Here is a 4,214-nt window from a genome sequence, read left to right as displayed (position 1 = left end):
CACCGCTCCCTGGGCCTAGAAAGTACCTTTTTGTTTACTCAAATAAATGTGCATCTATGCCCTTAGTGGGCCCCTCTCTTCAGTGGGTGCAGGGAAGCTGCCTCCCCACTAGCCATGTCTCAGTGTCATGGCATTGAAGTCAATGACAAAGGGATTCTCTCATGCACCAGCCCAGCACTGCACTATGCATAACACAAAGCATCAGTTCTGTGTAATGTAATGTAACTTCAATGTAAATTCAAATTTTTAAGTTCAGGTTGTATAGTCTCATTGTCTTTGTCACAATTTGTGTTCTAGTCATTGCTTCCTTGAACACTTTCCTCACCTCTTGGTTTCTAAAACAGTAGATGATAGGATTTAACATTGGGGACAGAATACCATAGAGCACAGATGAAACTTGGACAATGATAAAAAAATCTCCAGAACTAGGGCCATTGTAATTAAACATGGCTGTAATATTGAAGATCGTAACAACTATGAGGTGTGAGGAACATGTTGAGAAGACCTTCTGTCTAGAAATATGGTGACCACATGTAATAACACCTGGCTGCTCTGAATGTCACTACATGCTGCTTCTAACATTGGAAGGACATTACAAAAGAAATGTCTGATATGATGATCTCCACAGAAGGCAAGATTCAAAACCATCAAGGAATGGAATATGACATTCAGCAACCTGACGATCGAGCACCCACCAACAAAGCCTGAGCAGAACCTTTTATTTATGATGACAGGGTAATGGAGGGGGTTACATATGGCGACATATCGGTCATAATATAGAACAGAAAAAAAGCGGAAGTTAATTCAGACCCGTAGGGATCACGACGTATCCCAGAGGAATGAAAAAATCTGGGCGCCGACAGGGGTGGTTGGGATGAGGAAAAGAAGAGAGGAGAGATGAGGCAGCTCCAAAAAGTGTTTGTGACTACAAACACTTAACAGGATAGTATATGAATGTGCAGGGTAATATTCTACAGTGTTGAACAGTCAATCACTTGCAGTATAGACCCCAAAGACAAAATTGAGGGAAAAAGAGCGCCAAACCCCATATCAAGTACAGTTAGAAATAAAATTAAATAGGAATAGAGAGCACCACTACACAGTGATAACTACTATATAGCACAGAATGTGTCATAAAGCATTAGCCTAGAGTCAAGATAGTGGGTACTCCGGGTTGAAGACCCTGAATATACACAGCTATGCAAATAGGACCGACTAAAACCCTATAGTAAAATAAAAATAAGAATAATAAAAATGGTGTAGTTAGTAAAGATAGAAATGATAAAAATGATAAAAGTGTGAAGTGCCCAACAGGACAATATCACACAAATAGCACTCACTTCACTGGGGGTAGTCATCAGGATAAGCATAAAACACCTGTGACTTGAACCCCCCCGGCCAGGATCGCATGTAGAGTCGTAGTGATGGAAGGCAGCAGAAATCCAGTGCTTCTGATCAATCACCTTTAATATACATATGTGGCTCGACGCGTTTCGGGGACAACAATTCCCCTTCTTCAGGAGCATTACATAACCAAATAACAATGGAATCAAACAATTTATACCCTGATAACCCTAAAAAGGGCGCGTTTTTCAAAAGACCGGAAGTGGTATGACCACATTTCCGGAATTTGGAACGCATATGCGTTCCACAATGTAATTACAAATAAATAAAGCATCTTGAATAGTGGTAATATGACAACAAGTAATAGAGTACAGTCATGTTAAAAAATTAGGACACCCTTTGAAAGCATGTGGTTTTTTGTAACATTTTTAATAAAAGGTTATTTCATCTCCGTTTCAACAATACAGAGAGATTAAAGTAATCCAACTAAACAAAGAAAACTGAAGAAAAGTCTTTTCAAGATCTTCTGTAAATGTCATTCTACAAAAATGCCTATTCTAACTGAGGAAAAAGATAGGACACCCTCACATGTATTCCCTCTTAAATTGGCTCAGATCTCACACAGGTATATCACACCAGGTGCACATAATTAGTAGATCGTTACTCTGCATGTTGAATGAGGCTTGCCCTATTTAAACCTCAGACATTTAGTTTGGTGTGCTCCTGACTGTTGAAGTGAGAGTGAGCACCATGGTGAGAGCAAAAGAGCTGTCAGAGGACTTCAGAAAAAAGATTGTAGCAGCCTATAAGTCTGGAAAGGGATTTAAAAAGATCTCAAAAGATTTTGAAATCAGCCATTCCACTGTCCGGAAGATAGTCTACAAGTGGAGGGCTTTCAAAACAACTGCCAACATGCCCAGGACTGGTCGCCCCAGCAAGTTCACCCTAAGAGCAGACCGCAAGATGCTAAAAGAGGTCTCCAAAAACCCTAAAGTGTCATCTCGAGAACTACAGCAGGCTCTGGCTACTGTTGATGTAGAAGTACATGCCTCTACAATCAGAAAGAGACTGTACAAGTTTAACTTGCATGGGAGGTGTGCAAGGAGGAAACCTTTGCTTTCCAAGAGAAACATCGAGGCCAGACTGACATTTGCCAGAGATAAAGTTGACAAAGACCAGGACTTCTGGAATAATGTTCTTTGGACAGATGAGTCCAAAATTGAATTATTTGGACACAACAGCAGAGGACATGTTTGGCGTAAACCAAACACAGCATTCCAAGAAAAGAACCTCATACCAACTGTGAAGCATGGAGGTGGAAGTGTCATGGTTTGGGGCTGCTTTGCTGCAGCAGGACCTGGTCAGCTCACCATCATAGAATCCACGATGAATTCTACTGTGTATCAGAAGGTGCTTGAAGAACATGTGAGACCATCAGTTAGAAAATTAAAGCTGAAGCGGAACTGGACCATGCAACATGACAATGACCCAAAACATACTAGTAAATCAACCAAAGATTGGCTGAAAAAGAAGAAATGGAGAGTCCTGGAATGGCCAAGTCAAAGTCCAGATTTGAATCCCATTGAGATGCTGTGGGGTGACTTGAAAAGGGCTGTACGTGCAAGAAACCCCTCAAACATCTCACAGCTGAAAAAGTTCTGCATTGAGGAGTGGGGTAAAATTTCCTCAGACCGATGTCGAAGACTGGTAGATGGCTACAAGAACCGTCTCACTGCAGTTATTTCAGCCAAAGGAGGTAACACTCGCTATTAGGGGCAAGGGTGTCCTATCTTTTTCCTCAGTTAGAATAGGCATTTTTGTAGAATGACATTTACAGAAGATCTTGAAAAGACTTTTCTTCAGTTTTCTTTGGTTAGTCGGATTACTTTAATCTCTCTGTATTGTTGAAACGGAGATGAAATAACCTTTTATTAAAAATGTTACAAAAAACCACATGCTTTCAAAGGGTGTCCTAATTTTTTCACATGACTGTATATATATAAAATAAGCCAAACGAACTAAATGCATATAGCTAAATACATATAGCAAGGATTGCCCTTTATATAAGAGAACTATGTTAAGCAACTCAGGGATATCGGACCGAAAATGACCCTGACTTCCGCTCCGTGGAATGCAAAGTGATGCGTCCCACCACGGGCGAGAGTCAAGGGGTCCAGTGAGTGGCGGTAGCATCCAGAAAACCTAGTTAGTCTAACTAATAATTCAGGTCACTTGCCAGAGTCCTTGAGGTGCTGTTGATCGTTGCACCATGTCAGGAAGTTTTGGACCGGAAGTGTATCCGACTTCCGCTCAGTGGAACGCACCTAATGCGCTCCAACAGAGACAGGAGCCAGGGTTTCCGGTCCGTGACATCGAGGCTTTGGTGGAACGCACAGTGCGGGTCAGCAGGAGCCCGTAATAATTAGCAAATGATGCCCAAAGAAAGCAAGGGGCATATTGGAATGCCAGTGCTGCACACACAAAAAAACTGAACTGGTTATTATAATATACTATAAAATGAAAATAAAAGCATGTATATATAAGGGTATAAAGGACTTATTAAAAGCACAAATGTATATGTATATATATATACATATACATGAGTAAAATGCATACATACATATCGGTCATAAGCCATGGCAGCCAGAAGAAGACATTCAGATCCTCCAAAACAGACAAAGAAAAAGAGCTGTGTGAAACATCTATGGAAGGTTATCCTAACATTCCCAGTGATAGCATTGGCCAGCATAGCTGGGACTGTGACCGTAGAGTAACAGACATCTAATAGATGGACGTCTAAAGATGTCTATCTTGATGATGGTAAACACAGCAAAATTCCCAATGCTGGTCACTATGTAAACGATGGCCAT

At 41.0% G+C, this 4,214-nt stretch overlaps 1 pseudogene; it reads right to left on the bottom strand.

Moving 5' to 3' along the window:
* Nucleotides 1-238: 238 nt before the first annotated feature.
* LOC122926216 lies at nucleotides 239-4,214 on the bottom strand (annotated as a pseudogene).

This window comes from Bufo gargarizans, chromosome 2 (assembly GCF_014858855.1).
Source record: "Bufo gargarizans isolate SCDJY-AF-19 chromosome 2, ASM1485885v1, whole genome shotgun sequence".
Classification (NCBI taxonomy): domain Eukaryota; kingdom Metazoa; phylum Chordata; class Amphibia; order Anura; family Bufonidae; genus Bufo; species Bufo gargarizans.
The sequence above is the reverse complement of the archived record's forward strand: the minus strand, read 5'-3'. Positions and strand labels throughout refer to the sequence as shown.